The sequence below is a fragment of the Kogia breviceps genome, chromosome 3 (assembly GCF_026419965.1).
Source record: "Kogia breviceps isolate mKogBre1 chromosome 3, mKogBre1 haplotype 1, whole genome shotgun sequence".
In the NCBI taxonomy this organism is placed as follows: Eukaryota; Metazoa; Chordata; class Mammalia; order Artiodactyla; family Physeteridae; genus Kogia; species Kogia breviceps.
Genome location: NC_081312.1, coordinates 90,579,649 through 90,601,606, shown reverse-complemented (window position 1 = coordinate 90,601,606; position 21,958 = coordinate 90,579,649). Strand labels below are relative to the sequence as shown.

The 21,958-nt window shown below is 38.9% G+C and overlaps 1 protein-coding gene across 2 annotated transcripts in view; it reads right to left on the bottom strand.

The window, feature by feature from the left end:
* Positions 1-21,958, bottom strand: part of SEMA6D (semaphorin 6D) — a 607,719-nt gene that overhangs the window by 398,212 nt on the left and 187,549 nt on the right. The window lies entirely within an intron of this gene.

Genomic DNA, 21,958 nt, shown 5'->3' with positions numbered 1-21,958 from the left:
GCATTTGCTTACATGACTAGAAATTCTGTGGGCATTCTATAGGCCAAGCATCAGAGGGTCCAGAGCTCCTGGGCTTTGACTCAGTGCCATGTCAGAGTGAGTATAAGACCCCAAGGACACCCTATGTGCCTACTCAAGGGAAGCTCCTAAGTTCTCTCTATTGCCCTTAGAACAGAAGCTTTGAAGGCTGGAATGGACAGATCTGACACACAACTGGAACAGAGGGATCTGAACCCAGATGTGGCTATACAGAAACACAAGGGATGTGAGCCCACTGGAAGACTCGAAAATCCAAAACCTTAAGTCTAGAGGGTGAAAAGTAGATGAAAAAAAGAACTAATTAGTACAGGCCACATTCAGACGCAGCTAATGAGAAAACCTTTTCTGTTTTAGCCAGCCCCTTCTTGTGTTATCTGGCTACAGCTGACATAAGTCAAGCACTGAATTTAGCAGAAGTATATGCAAGAGGAACAACAGCTGTGATATTTAAAAGGGGAACTGGCTTTTTAAAAATCAGAAACTGCCATCAACAAAGCAAGTGAGTAAGCCTTGTTTGGAGGGCAGATATAAACCCAAACTTGTTCCAGTTGTGTTGAGATGCTTTCTGCACAAATGAAGTTATTAAACCAAAAAATTCAAAAGCACACTTTCCAACACATATAATTATGTTTCTTTTTAACATCTGATTCCAACACCTACTTTGAGTAATAAAGTATAGCATAAAGGCTTTAAACCTGAAATCCAAGAACCTCTCCCCTTAAAATAGTGTGCAAATTTTATGTGTTTTGTTTGTGAAGTATTTGCCCTCATCCCCATCTCCCACTCCCAGAAGGTCCATAGCTTTCATCAGATTTTTAAGGTGGACTCTGACGCATAAAAGGTGAAGAACCTTTGGATTGGCAGTCTGAGGATGTTGGTTCTAATCTTAGCTTCTAACTGGTTTTGTGGCTTTCAGCAAATGGCTTCCCCTCGCTACACCTCAGTTTTCTTATCTGTGAAATGAGAAAGCGGAACTAGAGAAATCCAAATATTCTTCCAGGTCAACAAATCTAGGAAATGCCCATAAAACTGGGAGGATCGAACTGGAAGATATCTTGCCGTGTCTGTTGGCCTAATCTCCTTATTTATCGGGGAGAAAGTGAAGCCCAGAGAGGTTTTCATACAATACTTAAGGTGAAAAGCAAGGATTGAACCCAGAATTTCCAACTCAAACACCGATTCACTCTTCATTCTAACACACACAATGTCTGTAAAGCTCTATTCCCAGCTCACAGTCTTACTTATTGGCCGAGGGAGCATTTCAGGCAGGCTTTCCCTGTCTTGGCTGGGATAGGGGTACAGTGTGTCCTTTGGGGTTCTCTCCCAGATTTTCTCAAGGAGAGCACATATGCTCAGGCCCCAGATAATTGTGCTTTCACACTCACAGCTGTAAGACAGACAAGAAAAAGCTGTCCACAAAAAAAATAATCACCATTTGCAAAAGTGCTCTGGGGTAGCTTCAGGAAGTGTTCCAGGAAAATTGCTATTATAAAAAGATCACTAGGTTCTCTCCTCCTGGATCCTATTCCACACTCAGACATTAATATTTTAGGTACATTGGTGATACTCATTTACCCATCCAAAGTTCAACAATCAGCAAGTACGCCTGGCAACAACAGACTGAGTCCTTGCTTTCATGCAGATTACTGTCCAGCAAGGAACATGGCCTCCTGGAATGTCTGCTGCAATCCTGCCTGTATACACCAAGAGCCAGGGGCAAGCACCGCCTCCCCAAGACAGGGCTTATGCATCCTTTGAGTTGCCCTTTCTCAAATTTATAAACATAGCTCAAGAGAATCTCTATTACTTTACTGCAAACCAGTTTATCTAAATACCTTTTGTTAAAGCCAATAAAGCATGAGACTCTGTATAGTCTTTCCTTATTCTGTCAATTCCTATTTGCTTATCAAAATCCTACTTATTCAAAAACACCTAGATCAAATTCTTCCTTCTCAATCTACCAGTATGACTTTATTACAGCTACCTAAGAATGTACAGAGCAACTTCATTTATTCTTCTCTTACAGTACTTGAAGTACAGAAATGCTAGACCTTCACAAGTACACAGTAATTTTAAATCACTGAGTTCATTTTATCCATAAAGAAAGAGTGGTCTAGGAACACAAAGTCTCCAAGCTAATTGCTCATGAATTATTACAAATCAAAGGGAAAGAACAGGAGAGTACATTTTTGTTTAGCATGTTTAGCTATGTTCTTTGTAAAATGTTTTAAATATATGATTTCATCTAATTCTCAGAAATATCTTGCTCAGTGGATATATTATTATCCCCATTTACAGATGCAGTAAGCAAGTCTCAGAAGGAATAACTAACCTAAACCAGGTCAGACAGTTGCCAAATGGTAGCTGGAAGAGGTGGGTTCAAACTCAGCTCTGTCTGAGGATGCCAGACCACATCAAAGGCAATTCTTGTCCCCCCCCACCCGCCCCACCCTCTCCACTTCCACGTGAGGGGATGAGAAGAGAAAGTGGTGGAATTTACTAAGAAAGGGGAATCGGGCAGCAGCCCCAGTGATAAACAGCAAGTCCCTGACAGCTTGGTCAAGGGCCCAATCTACTGACTACTTCTGAGATCCACCCCCCCTCTCCTACAAAGTGGCAGTGAGGATGGAGAAAGGCATGAGAGCGCCATCTTTGTGGGAAGGAAAGCAATGAAGACTAGCAAAATCTGAAAGTACCTGAGCTTCTGGCTGCTTATCATTCAAATGGGCTTTGGCAATCCTGTTCAATCTTTAAGCTCCAGGGATGATAACAGCTCAGTAGTTGTAAAATATAAAAAACTGTAGGATTCCACCTTGTACACATCACTTTCAAAGGGAAGAGAGAATCTCCCAATCCTTATTTCCAAATACTATCTACCTTCTACACACACAAGGTATTGTGCAGTTTTTCACACCAAAAGGTGGACAAGAATGGGGCTCCATGGGTGAATGCAGCTATTCCTCTGTGGATTGGTACCTTGAAGTATATCTACTTCAGGTGGACTTTCCCCAAATATTCTTGTAACTGTGACAGCCTAAGTACCTCTAAAATAATGATAATGACCACACTTTCTGGATATTTGGAATTTTTCACTTTACAAAGTATCTTTACACGCACTATTATTTAATTTCCACAGAAACTATATAGGACAGTCATTATTAGTCCAACTTTAGAAATAAGGAAGTTGAAGTTAAGTGAAGTAATGTATAATTACAGAATCAAGATAATATGTTAACTATGTAAAAACAATATAATTTGTACTTATAGAGGGCCTGCTAGGTACCACACACCACTGCAAAGATTGTATAAATCTGCTCACTTAATCTTCATAACCACTCCATGACATAGATATTATCATCTTCAGACAAAGGATTAAAGAGGGTAAAATCATTTTCCTAAGGTCATACAGCAAGTTAATACCAGAGCTAGGATTCAAATCCATGTTTAAGTCAAAGCCCAGCGTCTCAACCCAAATCTGACTGTGAGTCTAAATAAGGCAATCTAATTTCCAGAAATGTCCTTATTGCCTGAGTATCCAGATTCACTAGCCTGCCATGCCTTGCCTTTCTTTGACATTCTGTGTCCTCCTTGTCACACTTTAAGACGCAGAAAAATTCAAGTCATTGGTAACTTGCAGTCAAAATTTTTTAGTATTACTTTCCATAATCCAGGTAGTTGAGACAAAATGATCTATTTCAGAGTAGTCTAGCTACCTCATTTTGTTTCCCTTGCTATGTTCTTGAAGACTGAGCTTTGTTGCTCTTCTCACTTTCCCCTTTAGCTACTGATGGTTACTTGCCTACATATGTGCAAAGCTGTATATAACACATAATGAGAACACTCAGAAAACCTTTTCCTTACCCCTTTCAAGGGTTCAGAAAAAAAAAAAAAACAACTGACAAATTGTAGCAAGAAGATAGAAAAGATATGTGAAAGCACTTTCCTTTCAAAGAGCGATTGGTTCTCAGGTCTCCTTGCATATGGCACCAGTGTGAGTGAAAATGTGGCAATACTTCAGAAATGCTGTAGGGCAGGTATCTCTGCATACATATGCATAATGTCCTTTTCACACTTTGGAGCTACCAGATGCCTAGTTCTGCTTGGAAGGGGCCTGGTAACCAACTTGAAATCATGAGGATTCATAATTCATTTATGCAAGCTGCAAAACCCCTCTAGATGACATCTCCTGCCCTGAAGAATGATTGAGAGAAAGATGTAATAGAGCTGAAAATGACAATGAAATATTAGCAGTGTGACAGAGTTTATATGAGGCCCCCAGCTAGATGAGGGAATTATGCAAGTCAAAAGAAGATCCTTCAGGCAAGGAGAGGCAAAAACAAAGGAAGAATGTCTAGGTGTCAAAGACTAATTTTGTTGCTATGGAGAAAGCCCTGAGGCATTGATTCATTTTATAGGTAGGTATGCAGCCTTCTACCTTGAATTATCCAAGTGGTGGGCAAAACCACTCCTCCATTTACATTTGAACTCTAAAATTACTTGGTGCTCTGAAGAAGTGTTTCAGGGTGAAGATGGGTAGTTAGGATGGACCCAGGCTCTGCCTGAGGTGGAACTTTAGGCTCTGATCCTGTTTTCTCCTGGCACCATCCACCTCCAATCAAATCCTTCCCCATTCGCTTTCAAAATTTTTTTCTGAAACACCAAGTCTTGCCATCTCCCTCCACTCCCTTACCTGCCCCCCACTCAGGGGTGAGATCCCTGCTCCTTAGAAGAGAATACAAAGCTCTTTAAAATCCTGCCCTGCTTTTTCACCTCTTGCCACATGGAGCTTCTTGCATCTCCTAAAATGCTTTCAGTTTACTGTGCTTTTGCCCTGCTGTCCCCTCCTCCTGGAATGCCTTCCTCACTTCTCCACTGGGCATGCTGCCGACTCATTCTCTAAGAAACAGCTGCCACATAAACGAGCTGGGTGAAGACTTTCTCAGCCTCTAGGAAGGAGCTAGTCATTCCCTCTGCTATATTCTCATGATACCTGGCACTCACTTGACTACTTTGCACTCTCCACTAGAATTCTAGCTTACAAGGTTTACGCTGCACAAAACTATGGATTTCTGGAGGGCAAGAGCAATGCCTATAAATATACCTTTTTATCCTTTATACAGAGCAAAGTGCCTGAAATATACTTGCTTAAGAAATACATGTTGATTGGAAAAAAAAAAAATGAATGAATGGCTCCCTCATTTCCCTCCCATGTGCTTTTAGTGATTCAGCATGTGATTCTTTGTTTTAAATTTTTTTAAAAAATTATTTATTTATTTATTAACATCTTTATTGGAGTATAATTGCTTTACAATGGTGTGTTAGTTTCTGCTGTATAACAAAGTGAATCAGCTATACGTATACATATATTCCCATATCTCCTACCTCTTGCGTCTCCCTCCCTCCCACCCTCCCTATCCCACCCCTCTAGGTGGTCACAAAGCACTGAGCTGATCTCCCTGTGCTATGCGGCTGCTTTCCACTAGCTATCTGTTTTACGTTTGGTAGTGTATATATGTCCACTTTTGAAACACTCCAGTGGTGATATTGGAGAATAAAGGCAACTACAGAAGGCAACAGATCAGAGTACTGCCTTGGCATCTTTGTTCTGAAATCTATCTCTTTGGCCAATTTCTTCTTTCCTATAAGTGACACCCCTGTATTATGATGCTAGGTTTTTCTCAGGTCACAGTATTAAAGCTCCCAGACAGAGTTAGTACTGTATGCTGCAAAGAGCTGGAACTTTGCGATGAGATAGCCGTTGGCTCAAATCCAGGTGTGGTCTTCAGTAGTAATGCGAGCTGGAGCAAGGTTCAGAATCTAGCTGAATTTCAGGTCCCCCCTTGGAAAAATGAGGATGAATTCCTACCCTATAAGGCTGTTGTGAAGATCAAATTAAATTGTAGCTGCCAGAAACATGGCTCACTGTACACTCTTAATAAATAGTAACATTTATTTTTCCACCTTTGGCCTCTAGAATAGAGATTAACCTTTATGGGGCGGTTAAAAGGTGGTTTCTATACTAGAATCATCTGTGATGACTTTCCAAACTACATCCCCACTTTCCTTTCTAGAAACACTCATGTGGTATACTATCACAACTACAGATTGAAGTATGTTTTCTTTCTCAGGAGTTATCAGACAGAAAGGAGATTGAGAATCACTTCTCTAAAACATACCCTGGAAAGTTTTGCTCTTTACTTCACAGCTATAACTCTAACTGGGACCCTAAACCTCTCACCCTGAAACCGTTATAATATCTTCCTAGCTGACACTTTTACTTAGACATTTTCCTCTTGTCAATTCATCCTATATATAATAGCAAACATAATCTCTCAAACTCCAGACAGGCAGAGCAATCTTTTGATGAAATGGACACCTCAGGAGTCCCCACTGGGAGAGGCAGGCACCTTTCCCCAAACACCCCCTACATGCTCTTTCATACCTTTGTGCCTTTGCCTATGCTCTTGCTTCCAACTGAAGGGTCCTTCCCTTCCCTTCCTAGTCTCTGGTCCCCCAAGTTGTAGAGCTAAATAATTTCTATACATTGTGTAAGACAAACTCAAGTAGAGCTAACAGCCCCCTCCTTTGTGCCACCACAGGACCTAGCACACCTCTCTTATTGCATTCATCACACTCTGTTACTAGTTATTAGTTCACAATTTTTTTTGCTGTGCAAAATTGTGAATTCTTTAAAGGAAGAAATTGTGTCTTAATTATTCATGTATCTCCCCATAAAGTAGATACTCACTAAATTTTTATTGAACTGAATTAAACTGAACTGAGATGAATCCCTGTTCATGCTCCATTTAAGCATTTAACTTGCTACTGCCAACTGCTAAGCTGTATATATGTATGCATGTATATCTGTATTTCTGGTGTTTTCTCATCACTTTCATGTTTTTCCCCAGGGAATTCTCAGACAAAGATTATGTAAAAAAGAAGAGTTGCACATTTACTGGTCAAGTTCATTTCAGAACCCAGGGAGGCTGGGCAAACTCTCCAGCCAACATGGGGATTGTGAAAAAAGGCTTTGTTAAAACATCTTGTTGCTTCCTCTTCACTAAACCCAAACTCCCTCAGGTAGACGGCAAGATGGTACTGCCAACTTGACTGAAACTCCACCCAATCTAACTGCCTGGACTGGCCTAGAATGCATAATTGTTTCTCTCTGTGACTGTCCTGCAAACAGGACAGGATTCTGTTCTCACATGTCTCCCTCTCTAGTGGGTGACACTGCTTCAGGCTGGTTTTCCTGTGTATTCATTCTTCTGTGATGGATGTGTTAGGCCTCTTGGAGTCTAAGAATCAAGTTTATTCCTTGATTCAATGTTCATTCATTCATTCATCAAACATTTACTAATAACCCTCTTCCTTTTGTCACATGCAGTGATAAGTCCTAGGGAAATAAAGATGCATAAGAAAAAGAGTTACCTAGGATGGGGAGAAGACAGAACATGAACAAATAATGACAGCAAAGTAAGACAAATGGAAAATAGATACTTGTGCATAATGTCAAAGGGGCCCAGTGAAAGTAGATAAAGAGAGGCCGATGTCTTTTCCCACTGGTAAACTCTGCAAAGAACCTGAGTGCACTCAATACAGACATCTTACTCAGTCCCTGAATATTCCCCATGAACCCAAAGACTGTGGAGAAGAGTGCGAACCCTTTGACAGAAATTCCTAGGTGGCTCTAACAGCCCAAATTTCTCCTCTGAAGAGCTATCATCCCATCCTCAGAGAGACCTGTATTGTGCTAACAGAAGAGTGGTGCTGTCACATTGCAGCATCTTAAAATCTCTGTTCTCCAATATATGTAACTTCATGACTTCGACCAAGTATAAGATGAAGAGTGTAACTAAGAAGGAAATACAGTTAAAGCATATTCCAGAAGAACCTTCAATAAAATCCTACTCCAGGTCTAACTCTACAACCGTGCTGTCCAGTACATTAGTCACTAGCCACATGTAGCTCTTTAAATTTAGATTATCTAAAACTAAATAAAATTAAACTTATAGTTCTGCAATTGCATCAGTCACATACCATGATTTCAACAAGCACTTGTGACTAGTGGCTACCATACCGGACAGATATTGAACACTTTCATCATCACAATTATTTTCTAAAGGACAGTGCAGCTCTAGAAAATGATTTGAATTTTTTATTCATTGATTCATTTATTTTGTAATTGTATGACTTGCTTACTTTGTAAAAGACTCAATTCTGAGTTCTGGAGCAGGCAAAGATAAAAAGTAAAAGTTTTTTATTGTTGAAAGGCTAACGGTTTGGTGGTAAAGACAAATATTTAGTAGAAAGAAAAAAACTGGATATTGTGCAATGGGGGATATGAGGGCACGGAGACAAAACAGCCTAATCTTGCCTAAAGTAAGAGGAGACCTCAAAGAGAAGTGACAGGATATGATTCTCAAGGGATGAGTAGGTACCTTCCTAATTTACAAAGTGGAAAGGGCACAGGAGATGGTGAGGACAGTATATGCAGAGTCACAAGGCATGGAAGAGCTTAGCATGCTGCAGGTGTTTAGTATTCCTGAAGTAGAGTGTAAACTTTTGGGAAGTTGGGTGAGAACAGGCTGGCAAGGTAGATGCCACAGTGTGCTAAGAGGTTTTGGGTGAGCAGGTGGTGGGAGGATGGGAGGTCACAGACTATATACACAGTAACTAAGAACACTGAAGTTATATAAAGCTGGATTATACTCAAACTTTGCCACTCTTAGCTTTATTTGGCAAGTTTTAAAATCTCATTGAATCCCATCTTTCTGTAAAACGGTGTTACTAACACTGCCAACCTTTTATGATTATTGTGTGGATTAATGAGACCATGTGCTTATCACAGTGTGTGTGGCACATGTTAAATAATCAAAAATGAAAATTATTGTTAATTTATTCTATAAGGAACATGGAATCAACAAAGCATCTGAGCAGAAGTAAAAAATGATGATACTGTATAGAAAAATGACACAAGACTATCAGCGATATCAATAATAATTTTAAAATGGCTTATATTTACAGAGTATTTTACTACATGTAAAAGTGTGATTCCAAGTGCTTTAAATAAGTTAATGTATTTAACTCCTCTCAACAACCCTATGAGGTAGGCTACCATTACTTGCTCCCTTTTATAGATGAAAAAACAAAGGCACAAGGTTGTTAAATAATTTGTCACACAACTACTAAGTGACAGGCCATTATTCAAACCCAGATATCAGGCTCTTGAATCTATACATTCAGCTTCTGGGTTCTGCTTCTGTTAGAAATTCTTTGACAAAAGTCTGCCTGATTTTATATCGAATTATTTCCCACCACAGCATGGCCTCAAAATAATTTTATTTAAGTACAGATCTTTAAAAAATTTCTCACACCATGAAAACCAGAAGCCAGTATATGTGTTCTACAAATATTCCATAGATGATCATCTGGATAGAAATGGGCAAATGCTTGATAAAGTGTGTATCATTAGAAAGGTAGGTTCAAAATCTCCTTGGATAATCAAGACCTGACTATAATTCAGAGCATTCTCATCAACAGTGAGCCTGTAACAACTTTTCATAAAAGTCAGCTTCCATTTTAGAAAATGGGGCTAATGTGTGCCTCAGAGGTTTGTAAGAAATATTAAGAGAATGTGTAGAAAGGATTCTGCACTGTGTGTGGCACACAGAAATAGTTCATTCAGAAGTAGCTTTTGCTGCTACAATTTTTGTTCTTTTAATTAAAGTGTCATCTTCTAATACAAGGTCTGCTGAGTCTTGAAAAGCCTTTCCTAAGATTCACTTGAACTCTCTTAAACATCTTAAGGATGGACAGAAGGGTATCATAGATATGAAATTCTTCAAAACAAACACATCCCAGTCTATGACCTAAATTCCAACTCTCCTTATTTAAAACTTTCTCTGATTCAGTTTCAGCAACACTTCTCAAAACATCCCTGTTTTTACCCAAACTGAGCCCAGACTAGCCCAAAACAACAATATTTTCATTGATTGACCTCACCAAAGGCCTCATCTCTCAGGGAAGTTCTTCCAAATGTCTTTTCTTCTGATATTCTGTCCTTTAGTTTGAAGTTCATCCTCATATAATTCCACTTCAATGAGTGAGATGATATAATTATCCTTCAAATTTGTTTCACTCCTTTAGAGTCCAGCCTCTCCCCATGGGGCCTTGTCTAGCATGACTGTGCTTCTCCCAGTATAAGACACTGGCCTGGGTCTCAGCATTGGTCAAGAGGGCATGTTCTTCCCTGTTGATGATGACAAGCAATAATTGTTGGAAGCACATATCCTCAAACCACCAAAAGCAAATTGTTCTTTTTTTGGTCTTACAAATTTGGTAGAATCAGAAAGCAGATGTAGGGCATCATCCAGGAAGCCAGAGGAGCTGAAATCCAGGAGGTCAGGATTTGGGAAGAGAAGAGGATCAGGTGGCTGATTGATATATAGTTACCAAACCCTGAGTTGAGAGAAATTTTTGGAGAGATTCAGCAGAAGGGCTGGTAAGAGAACCAGGAAGTTGAATGTTGCTTTGGCACTTGATTAAAAGCAGATTGTTGGGAGCTGAGTTGTCATGGGAATCTCACTGGACTAGAAAGCTCACTGTGGGTTTGTAGGCTAGAATTATCAGCTATGTGACCTTGAGCAAATCACTCAACCTCTTTTATTCTCTGTTGTTTTTTCACCACTAAAATGCAGATAATAATTGAAAATAATAGAAACTGCAAAGAGGTTTTCCTTTTTTTTTTTTTTTTTTTTTTTTTTTTTGTGGTACGCAGGCCTCTCACTGTTGTGGCCTCTCCTGATGTGGAGCACAAGCTCCGGACGCGCAGGCTCAGAGGCCATGGCTCACGGGCCCAGCTGCTCCGCGGCATGTGGGATCCTCCCAGACCGGGACACGAACCCATGTCCCCTGCATTGGCAGGCGGACTCTCAACCACTGCGCCACCAGGGAAGCCCCGACGTTTTCTTTTTTTAACTGAGAAAATGTATAACAGTTCATATTTTTTTGAAGTGTCTATAAATGTACACACTATTCTCACATAAAGAATTTATGTGATTATGTTTAGCAAGACTAGTGGCTCAAAAATGTTGACTAAAACATTTTCACACCAATCTTTCAGTGGTATATAGCAATGGCCATTTTTAAAGCACAAAGAGGTTCAGTATCTTGGTCAAGGTTATACTACTGGTAAGTTTAGCCATGGAGTATGGCTCCTGAGCCAGTGCCACTAATCATTAGAGTGTAGTTCCTCCCTAGATGAGGGCCCTTACAGTCACTGTGGTTTATCTGAGTTCCAAGGGCAAAGGTATCAGGTTGGTTCCTGAAAGGTTGATGATAATTACTCAGAGCCATCACCTGATGCCAGAACCCCTACAGCAGTGGCCACAGCGTCACCCAACAACACTTACTTGTTCTCACTTCTGAGTCTTCACACATGCCCTTCCCTGTGTCTAAAATTATGAAGTCTTCCCTCTTCTGTGCCAAGCTATAGCTCTCCAATCCTTTAAAATTTAAAACCATAATTTGAAAAGACACATGTACCCCAATGTTCATTGCAGCACTATTTACAATAGCCAGGACACAGAAGCAACCTAAATGTCCATCAACAGAAGAACGGATAAAGGAGAGGTGGTACATATATACATAATGGAATATTACTCAGCCATAAAAAAGAACAAAATAATGTCATTTGCAGAAACATGAATGTCCTAGAGATTGTCATACTGAGTGAAGTAAGTCAGACACCGAAAGAAAAATACCATATGGTATCGCTTATATGTGGAATCTAAAAAAAGGGTACAAATGAATTTATTTACAAAACAGAAGTAGAGTCACAGATGTAGAAAACTAACTTATGGTTACCAGGGTATAAGGGGTGGGGAAAAACTGAAGATTGGGACTGACATATACACACTACTATCTATAAAATAGATAACTAATAAGAACCTGCTGTATAGCACAGGGAACTCTACTCAATACTCTGTAATGGTCTATATGGGAAAAGAATCTAAAAAAGAGTGGATGTATGTATATGTATAACTGATTCACTTTGCTGTACACCTGAAACTAACGTAACATTGTAAATCAACTATATTCTAATAAATTTTTCTTTAAATGTTAAGATTTTATGAAGTCAAATCTGTCAACGTCTTCTTTTGGTTTCTGCATTTCTGTGTCTTAATAAAGGCTTTCTTGTTTAGGGACAAAATAACATTTTTATTTTCTTTCAATGATTTTAGTATTTTGTTTGTTAACACTGAGGACTTTGATCCATCTAGAATGTATTTTGAATAAGTTAAGTGGACAGAATCTTTGTCTCTTTGGATAGTAAATTGATCCAACACCATTTCCTGAATTATTCAGCCTTTCCTCCCCAGAATTATACTCCCTTTACCATACACCAAAGAATGTTCCATTTTTGTAAAGGTTATAAATATATATATATATAAAAATAAGGCACATTCTGTAAAATTTTAATTATAAATTAAAAAATTTGAGTATAGCATTAAAATAGTCCTTGTTCACACAGTTGAGTGGATATTCAATAAATATGGCTGTTGATCATAAAAAATAAAATAAAATGAAATAAAATTCTCAGCTGAAGCCTCATGGAAATGGGGAGTAGGAATTATAATGTTTTTCATCAGCATTTCATGATATTGAAAAAACAAAAACAAATAACAATAACAAAAACCCTTGTTAATTTTATTGGCATAGACACAGACTCCAGGACGCTTGGTCCTACTCTGAAGATGTACAAAACACAAGCAGAAGTTCAGGGATTTATAGCATCAAAAGTGAGGTATCTGTGACTTTAGATGGTTTGAAAGTATATCTTATCTGATAGTAGCCAATAAAGCAGGAGACAGTGCCAGATCAGATAAGAATAAAGAACATCTCCGGTCAGAATTTAAAAGGCTATTTTGGGATATGTCAAAAGGAGTAAAGCTAGATTGGAAATGACTGCAAAGGTGATTAAATACGTGAGAACAAAGAGAACACTTCCTGAGTTCTGGCTAAGAAGGGGAAAATTCTTAATCATCTTTTAATTGTACCTCATAATTAGCCAAGTTACAAATGCCATGGCTGGGATTAAAAGATTTTTCATAAGGCAGAAACTGTTATGGATTTTTTGCTAGGGAAAGAGCTCATCGTTGGGGGATGGAGTGAGTGCTGAAGCCTTTCAATCTGTGTAACGATTTGAGAAACCAGGTCTTACAATCATATTTGTTCATAACGCACATTTTGAAAGATACTGTTCTTCTATTTTTGCTTTTTCCCTTTTCCAAAGGAAATGAAAAACAGTGATGGAAATTTTTCCAGGGGAACAAAATCTCAACAAACAGTGAAGCAAATAGGCACTGGAAATTGCTTATAAAGCTCTTAGAGATAATGGATATATGATATCATAGTTATAATATCTTCAATGACAAGCTATAAAGATTAAGAAAATGCTGAAGTTATATTTGAGTGAATTATTCCATACTAAATATTCTTAATTAGTATCACAGAAGGCATGGAAAACAGGTTAATTACTTACAGAAATGAAACAATAAAATCACCTCTAACAAGCATGCATATATCAATGTATAATTTCTGCTGGAAAAGTAAACCTCACCAAATTAGAGGGAGTTAAGGTAGAGTCTGTGAGAAAAATAATAATACTTTTGGATAACTCATTGCTTGCATTTTTATGAATTCTTTGAGCGTTTATCTAACATCTGTAATGTGTGAGATTCTTTGCTCATTGTCAGAATTGCACAAACAAATTAAAGCACTGATCTGCTCTCACGAAGCTTGCAGTCTAGGGAGAAAAACAAACATTTCTTTCTCATCTATGCTCCCTGTTCTCGCTCTATCTCTCTATGTGATTTCATTTTGTTTGTAGCTTTGAATAAGCTCTATGTGCAAACTAATCTCTGAATGATATCTCTAGCCTGACCTCTACTATAAGCACACGACTCACGTACCCAACTAAACCTAAGTAGTCTCATTAGTTGCCTACACAGAGGTCTAAGAGGGCTCTCCAGATAAATGTGTCCAAATTAGACCTGGCCATTTTTCCATTCCTTCTTCAGTCCTTCCCCAAGCTCTACCAGTTGTTCAAGGCTATCATTGATAAAAGCTGATTATGGCAGAGGAACAGGGCACAAGAACAGAACCAGAAGGGTCTAATGGTTTAATGTTCTCCTGCTACTGTCTTGAAATTCTTAATAATTTTATCTTTGAACTTGTGTTTTGTATAAGAAGTTGATGGGACAATGGAACATGTGCATCAGAAGAGTCCATACACAGATGAAAGGAAAACCTTGATATTTTAGTACCTTTAATGGCACTTTTTTTTTTAACAAGGAGCCCCGCATTTTCATTTTGCACAGGGCCTCTAAACTGAGTAACCAATCCTATGTGTGAACATAATGCAAATCAGATTCAGGCAGTGTGGTCATGTTCACACTCTATCCCTGAAGTGCTAACCTACCCTATTTCGTTCCCCTCACTTCCTACTATGTGTTTTAAATTGATCTGAGCATTGGCATTTGGTCTTTCTCTTCCATGACGTCTCGGATAGCTTGCCTGACAGTGGACTTGGATGCTACCATGGCATCAAAACATTTCCCCACATGATAGCACTTGCCTCCTGGACAGGCCTTCTCTAGCCTGTGTGCCTTCTCCAGAGGAACAAGCAATGATACCCAAATGATTTCTCATTCTTTCAAAAGCATGTGTTTTTTAAATCATGTGACAGTTAACAGTCCACAGAAAGACTGAAAAATAAGAATATGCGTAGTGAATGTCTTATTACAACTTTCTGGTCTAAAAACCAGGGTTTGTTCCACAGGATTTGACTACTTCATTTGATTTCTCCATTGACAAAGCCAGTGATGATTTTGCATATTAAATTTCACAGCTTTCCAATGACATTTTAAAATTCTCACTCCCCAAAAGCAGAAATGTTTTTAAAATCCCAAGAGTACACTTTGAAGAAAATCTCTTCCCCCTCACAGTGCTGAGTGGAACAGTGTCATATAATATATTTTCCAAAGTACAACTAATTGAAGAACTTTTTCTTAGTTTTCTGCATTTCAAAATACCTATTATGTATGTAATTTTATAACTTAGATATACTGTAATATCTTACTTTTATGTATTTGGGAATTTTTCAGGTTTTAAAAAATGTCAAGGAAAGCTATACATTTTGGGGCACAGCATCTCAGAAAAATATATCTTTAAGACCACAGTGATCTTAATGAGGTTTGCTTTGATATAAAATGGCAACAGGGAAGAAGTGAAGGATTACTCTTTTCTTCACTTAAAAAAATAGGCATCATAGGTTGCCACTTCACAGCAATGTCTTAATATTCTCTCATTCAATTATGTAAATCATCAAAGAAGGCTGCTGTTTATGGTAATTTACATGTGCAGAGATCTGCTTCCTAGGTAAGCTAATTTAAATCAAATTATAACTAAGGGAGATTTACCACTTGTTAATTTAGACAGACAATCATTTGTAACTCCACCAAACAGCTAGTAAAGACTGCAGGATTTCAAAAGTGAGGTGAAACAGTAGTCATCCTGCTGTGAAAGGAATCAGCTGAAATGCTATGGAAGGATTTAGTATTCCTATTGATGTCTGTAAGAACTGAAGGCAGTCTCTTTTGTCAGGGAAGTGATTAGTGAATACCGTTGACCCTTACTACCTCCAGATTCAAGCCTTCCTTTACACATGAAGTTAAAGGCTGTTCTCCCCAACTAATTCACCACTCTCCTTTGACACAAATCCAGCACTCTTCAGAATCCGCCTGCATTCTGGTTGAAGAGTTCTACCAAGTGCTGAATGTAACTGAGAAAAGACCATTGTAAATCGCTCAAGAGTTCACTGTCCCTGGATGCTTTCTTTTTTTTTCTTTCTTTTTTTTTTTTTTTTTTTAACCATTTAAAGATACTCCATTTCAGTTTGAGAAACTAAGCATATACAAATTCATTCTTTGTTTTAGGGGCATTTTTGTTACAGAGTGAATGCCCCCCTTAGCTAATGAAACTTCCATGTGGGGTCTCTGAAAGACCAAGAAAGGTACTCAAGTCCAGCTGGATACAGACACAGGTGTCTGTGATAGTGGTCAGCCACAATTCGGATTTGGCAACCAAGAGGTTGCAAGTATAGCAAACTGATTAAGAGACTGGGATTAAGAAGCAGTGATGGGTCCAAATACCCATCTTGACCTTCACTTGCTAAAAAAACTTTGAGAAATTTGCTCAACCTCTGTGAATCCTGGTGTTCTTATGAAAAGATAGCATTCATTATACCTTCTTCATAAGGCTCATATGATAACTTAATAAGCCAATGCATATAAAGCACAAAGCTTTAAATAAATGTTCATCCTCAAAAATAACAGTTAAGAATAATAACAATAATGATGAAGATCATGCAGTCTTATACATGGAAAATGGACAATTTCCAACATATTTATGGGTAAAGAGTTAACAAAACCTTTTCCATTCTGCATGATAATTTGACCTTCATTTAACTTTCAAGCTTTGTTAATTTGTTAAGTGTAATATGTTGGCTATCTTGCTAACCAATGTTTTTTATGGTAAGATGTGACCCACGATTAATAAATTACATCCGGATGGCGAGGCACATACATGAACTATAAATACCTGATAGGAGGCCTTCCTTGGGGCTTTCCCAAGTATGCTGAGTTTGTCACTGACATGTCCTTTGTGGAGACCCTGGAAATTATGCCTATATTGTTGTTATTACAAGAGATACTGGCTCTTGGGGGCACAAGACTTTGAAGCATCTGCCCAGTATAGACCTTGTCTCCTTACAGCTGACCTGTGCTGCACAGAATTCTGTGATGGTTCCCAACAGAAAATAAACATCTGGGGCGGCCCCTGCTGGCATGCTAGGTTTCCCATCCAGATCCTTCTAAATGAATACAATGTTGAATATTTTCTATGGCAATCTTGTGGGTCTGAATGTTTAGCTGTGCCCAAGAAAACACTCTGAAGACATTGCTGGATATTTCAACTTAGTGTTTTGACCACCAAAGCATATGCTTGAAGGCTAAGAGTACGATAACATTAGAGTAACAAAGGTTCTGGATCAACTGTGGCTGCTTATGGAATACCAGAATTCTCCCCTGCTTATATGTGTTTTCCCATTTCCTTGAGGGAGACATTTCTGCTGCTGCTGATTCTTCAGGACTGGTAAAGTCATTTGTGGAGGCCAGTCAAAGATTTCTTGATTAGAATCAATTCATAAATGTAGTCTTCTCAATCTGCCATATGCAGATGGCCAAACAGAACAGAAACACAGATCTGCCGGACAGGAGTTTCTCCCCAGAGACACATTCAGTGGCTGGCTGAATGCCAAAGGCAACCAGAGATGTTCCTCACTTTCATTAGAAAGCTTTGCTTACCCTGGTGGCAACCTGTCTCAACTGGGGTTCTTGGAGAGAATTAACCTCTAATGCCCTTGAAGCATCTATGTTAGTTCCCTATTGTTGCTGTAACAAATTACCATGAAATTAGTAGCTTAAAACAACATAAATTTATTATCTTACAGTTCTGGAAGTCAGAAATCTGAGATAGGAATCAATGAACTAAAATCAAGGTGTCTGTCAGCAGGGCTGTGTTCCTTCCAGTTGCTCCGGGGGCATCCATTTCCTCGACTGTTCCAAATTCTAGAGGCTGCCTGCATTCCCTGGTTCATGCCCCCTCCTCCATCTTCAAAGACAGAAGCATAACATCTTCACATACATTTCTAACTCTGACCCTCCTACCTGCTGCTTTGACTTGCGGGGACCCTCGTGATTACATCAGCTCGCCCAGGCAATCTGGGATAATCTCCCCATCTCAGGATCCTTAACATAATAACCTCTGCAAAGTTTCTTTTGCCGTGTACAGTAACAGACTCACAGGTTCCAGAGATTAGGAGTGGACATCTTTGTGTTGGGGTCATTACTCTGCAACCTTTGTTTATAATAAATTAATTTCTCTCATGCAACTAAAATGGCACTAGTTATGTATCATCCTCAGAAGAACTGAGAAAACTGTCACTCAAATCATTTTAGTGATTTAGATGAGGAACTTTCATTGTGAAAGAGTGCTTGGTAAGAATAATGCCTTAAATGAACAGGCAGTGAGACATTTTTAGTGACAGTAGTTTTATAAATTCTTTGAAAATTTGGATAGAGAAGCAGGCAAAGGAGGTAGGCATTGAAAATTAAGTGTGAGACCAGAAAGCATATGGTTGTGATTGTAAGATGCATTGTTGGGTAAATACATCTACAAAAGAGAGGGATATTTGGGCAACAAGAGTGGAAGAAAACGTGAATATGAATGGTTGATGCCCCTAAATTCCGTCTTTTCTAAAAATGTGCAAGTTATGAAAGTTGTCTTTCATTTAAAAAAATCTAGCCTTTATTCTAATGACCTCTGCATACGTCAGTGGATACTCCCATAAGAAGCATTCAGCAAAAAATGCATCTGTATAGAAACCACACAATAGCTAGTTTCACTCCTCCCACCAAAAAAAAAAAAAAAAAAAAAAAAATCAGTAGTTGTTTCTGTCCCTAAATTTCATCTTGGGTCTCTTTGTGAAATGTGCAGTTCAATTTAGTGTTGACAGATCAATCCAGTGAGTGTGAGTTTATATACAATTCAGTATTAATTTCCAGCCAACTGTAAACCAAAGCACTCTAGTTTGACAAAGTCACCTCTTCCTAGTCAGCCTGACATTATCTTTTAACCAGTAATAGGAGCCAGTGTCTGCGGGATTGACCCTTATGATCATCACATAAGGTCCAGTAGGAAGACTGGAAGACTCATTACTGTAAGTACTTATTTAGAGCTGAGTGAAGGTTTTGGTATAAACTTAAGGCTACCTAATCTAGCTGCTAGAATGTTTTCCATCATAAGAAACAGTTCTGTAGTGGCAGACAGGAGGCCTGGCTGTAGTCGTGGCTCTGCCAGTACCCAGTGTGTATGTGACTGGTGAGCAGTTCAGATAGCAGGGGAGAAGCCAGTTGGCTGAGTGGGGTTACTGATGCTTATTTGGGGGAAACTTTTATGTGTAGAAGCAGGAACTGCTGTCCAGTAGAGGACTTAACAGTACCTCACAATTTAAGAGGAAAAGCTTTCACAAGAGAAAGGAGAGCAAAATGGGTTAACCTGTCAGACTGGTAAACTGAGAAAGCAAGGACCAAATTCAGGAAGAAAGGTTCATAACAGACCCAAGAGTCCTCTTGAGAAGAAGGAGAATAAGAAAAAGAATTGGGCCATAGTAAACTCTGAGCTGTGTATGCACTCTTTGAAACACTAGACTGCTTCTGACTCATGTCCCCACCCTTACCTCTTGATTATTAATTACAAGGGGAAGCTAACACATCAGACAATATAGAAAATGAAGGAAAAATATCAGTTTAGTAGGGGAGACAGATCCCAAAACCAGTAAAAAGAAAACAAAAATAACAAATTTATATAAATGCTATCAAAGGAGAAGGATACTTAGAGAATCACAGGAGGTTACTTCCCACTACCGTCTCCAGAATAGACCTTTCTGAGGAATTGATATTTAAGCTAAAATGAGAAAGAACAGCGCTGTGAAGACTTACAGAGCTTGAGGGAACTGTATTTGCAAATGTCCTGAGGCAGGAAAGAGCTGGTCCTGTTTGAAGAACTGGGAAAAAAACAGTGAGGCTAGTTCAAGGTGAATAATTGAGGTCAAGTTAGAAAGACATATGTGGTAGATTACTCTTAGGCAAATATTCACTTCCTCCCTCATACCCACTTCCATGGATGAATATACTTGTCCACTTCACTGTTGTTAGACTTGGCCACGTGATTTGCTTTGGCTGCACAGTGGATGGGTGGAACTCTGGTAACCCTTAACTTTGGCCTCAGCCACCATCACTTCCTTGGTCAAGGGATACTGCAGATATGATGCAAGAAGAGGTTTAAAATAAATGTGCCTGCTCAGTTGGGCTCACTCTGTTGCACTTTTGTCACTGTGATGCAAGAACATATCCTAGACAGTCCATTGATAGCAGGTGGATGAGAGACATGTGTGACAGACATGGATCTAACATGCAGCTTGGAGTCAAGACCAGCTGAGCCAGCCCTACCTAGTTCAGCCAACCTCCAGCTGATCTGCAGATGCTTGAGTGAGATTAAAGCATAGTTGTTTTAAGGGTGCTTTGTTATTCAGCATTTTTTGGGAATAACTGACAGAGTATAGAAGCGTCATTTTACAGAGCTTATGGGAAAAAAAACTGAAGAGTTTTAAATCGAGAGTGATATAATATGAATTATATTTATTGCAGCTCACTTTGGCTGCTGTGAGAGGCCAGTGAGGAGGAAGCATTTAGAATAGTCCATTTGGAAATGGTAGCAATGCAGTAAAAGAGAAATGAATTATTTTAAATAAGTCTTGGGTGCAAAACCAACAGTACTGGCTAATAATTAGTTATATTCAGAGAGAAAGGAAAGTGGAGAACTAAAGAGTGACTCCCAGGTTTCCAGCCTGGACAACTGGATAGAGAGTAAAACACTTTTGGTTTTCCATATTACTGTTTTTTTCACAATAATAATGTAAATGGCTATACAGTCAAAACTCAACACTTAACCTCTAAGTACAGGTAATTCTCATATATTTTAGATGTGGGAGGGGGTGTAGATTCCTAGAAATGGGATAACTGGGTCAAAGCATTCCAGTGGCGTCTTTTCTTTTTTCTCCAAAGAGTTCATTCCTTCCCATAGACAGGAAGTGAATGGAGAATGTGGAAGAAGCACATCCACAAACAGCAATGAATTTTGCTTTGGTGAAATGTCGCAGTCTCCTTGAGGCTTCTAAGAATATCAATGGCAAACCTTTATAAAACGTTCTGTATGCGCCAGACACTGTTCTAGGCACTTTATATATACATTAATGGATCTAACCCTCACAACAAGTCTATGATGTAGGTACTAATGTTATTCCCATTTTGAAAATAGGAAACCTGAGGCAGAGATGCTAAATAACTTGCCTCTAAGAGCATAAGGAAAAATTCTGCAGAAATCACTGTCTCTGTGGTAAGGATGATGCTGAAACATGTGTTACTTAAGTAAGGTACCTTATTTGGACTTGTAGAAGAAACTGCTTCTCACTTTTGTACCAAATAATCCTTGTACTTATTCTAAAGAAATGATAAATTTTTAAAAATTAATTTTTATTGGACTATAGTTGATTTACAATGTTGTGTTAGTTTCTGCTGTAAAGCAAAGTAAATCAGTTATACATATACATATATCCATGCTTTCTTGTGGAATCTAAAAACATGGTACAGGACTTCCCTGGTGGCACAGTGGTTAAGAATTCACCTGTCAATGCAGGGGACATGGGTTCCAGCCCTGGTCCAGGAAGATCCCACATGCCGTGGAGCAGCTAAGCCCATGCACCACAACTACTGAGACTGTGCTCTAGAGCCCGCAAGCCACAACTATTGTGCCCGCGTGCACAACTACTGAAGCCTGTGAGCCTAGAGCCCATGCTCCGCAACAAGAGAAGCCACTGCAATGAGAAGCCCGCACACTGCAATGAAGAGTAGACCCTGCTCACTGCAACTAAAGAAAGCCTGCACGCAGCAACAAAGACCCAACGCAGCCAAAAATAAATAAATAAATAAATAAATAAATAAATTTTTAAAAATGGTACAAATGAACCTATTTACAAAACAGAAACAGAGTCACAGATGTAGAAAACAATCTTATAGTTACCAAGGGGGAAGGGGAGGAGGGATAAATTGGGAGATTGGGATTGACATATACACGCTACTATATATAAAATAAATAACTAATAAAAAGCTACTGTAAATCAATAAAGTAATGACCTATATGGGCATAGAATCTAAAAAAGGAAATGATAATTTTT